At 51.2% G+C, this 1,326-nt stretch overlaps 1 non-coding gene and 1 pseudogene across 1 annotated transcript; both read right to left on the bottom strand.

Moving 5' to 3' along the window:
* Positions 1 to 672: 672 nt before the first annotated feature.
* LOC134936252 (5S ribosomal RNA) lies at positions 673 to 791 on the bottom strand (annotated as a pseudogene).
* A 163-nt stretch (positions 792 to 954) lies between these two features.
* Positions 955 to 1,073, bottom strand: LOC134934359 (5S ribosomal RNA). The gene has a single exon (XR_010179782.1). It is a non-coding gene; the product is annotated as a 5S ribosomal RNA (ribosomal RNA).
* Between the last annotated feature and the right edge of the window lie 253 nt (positions 1,074 to 1,326).

Here is a 1,326-nt window from a genome sequence, read left to right as displayed (position 1 = left end):
CTCCCTGGCTGGAGCTAGGTACCAGAATAAAGCCTGACTCTTACTTCTGCCCTGCATGCGGAGGAAGTCCAGGACCGAGCTGGTGCGGCTAAAGTATAAATATTGTTATGGAAGCTGCCAGCGTGGAAACCATCTTGTCCGGATTCTGCTGCAAAAGGGTATAGTCTCCTGCCCTGCATGCGGCGCAGGAAGGACCATCCAAGTTTTGGTAGGGGTGTAGTCCATATGACCTACCATGGCAATCAAGCCCCTGAAGGATAACCCTCCAGTGTGCAAACCTACAGCACCTGGTATGCCCGGGTGGTCTCACATCCAAGCACTAACCAGGCTCAACCCTGCTTGGCTTCCAAAGACAGATGAGATCGGGCATGCATAGTGTAGTGTAGTGGTTGCACTCACCGAGTAGGTGAATGCCTTTCTAGACATAAACCCAGAGTGAGCAACTCTGTCTTACTGGCCTCCTAGGTAAGGAGCTCCAGTGTTACTACACAGCTACCAACGGCCTTAACTAGCTAGGCCCTAGAAAAGAGGGAGTGGTATAGGATAAGACCCGGAAGCACAGCCTATGTCCTTGAGAGGACCGGTGTAGTGCTGCATGGAGCCTTGTAAGGAGGCGGCAAGGTCTGTCCCCTATCAATGGCCACTACCCTGTGTTAGAATTTCTGCTGACTAGACCTACAATCCCTGGTATTCTCAGGTGGTCTCCCAACTGAGTACTAACCAGGCCAAACACTGCTTGGCCTCCAAGATCAAATGAGATTGGGCATGTCCAGTGTGGTGTGGCTGTAGGTATTCTGGGGGTCTCTACTTCTATCTGAGAAAAGCAGTCCTCAGAAAATACTCATGATTTCCCTCCAGCCTTTGGGAGGCTGTTTCAAGCAACAGCTGCACAGAGGTGGTCCAGCATGTACCGTGCAAAGTACTGCCTCCACAGCTGCCCCCCTGTAGCAATATGACCTACAGCACCTGGAATTCCCAGGTGGTCTCCCATCCAAGTACTAACCAGGTCACACACAGCTTAACTTCCAAGATCAGATGAGATTGGGCATGTCCAGTGTGGTGTGGCTGTAGGTACTACACAGGGCCAACACAGGGTGTCAGCCTGCTTGCTGGGGGAAGGGGGGGGGGGGGCATGGAGGAGCCAGATGAGGCCCTAACTTCCCTGGTAACTGGCATCTGAAAGACATTCAATGCAGTTTCAGACACTAGTGAAACAACAGAGTGCATGACAATCTAGGAGTGCATGAGAGTAAAGCATACCTCAACAACAGTTAGTGGGGTAGCGGTCGATATCCATAGGTTATGTACAAATGGATATTAACTTTC

This window comes from Pseudophryne corroboree, chromosome 1 (assembly GCF_028390025.1).
Source record: "Pseudophryne corroboree isolate aPseCor3 chromosome 1, aPseCor3.hap2, whole genome shotgun sequence".
Taxonomy (NCBI): Eukaryota; Metazoa; Chordata; class Amphibia; order Anura; family Myobatrachidae; genus Pseudophryne; species Pseudophryne corroboree.
Note: the sequence above shows the minus strand (reverse complement) of the source record. Positions and strands in the feature narration are given on the sequence as shown.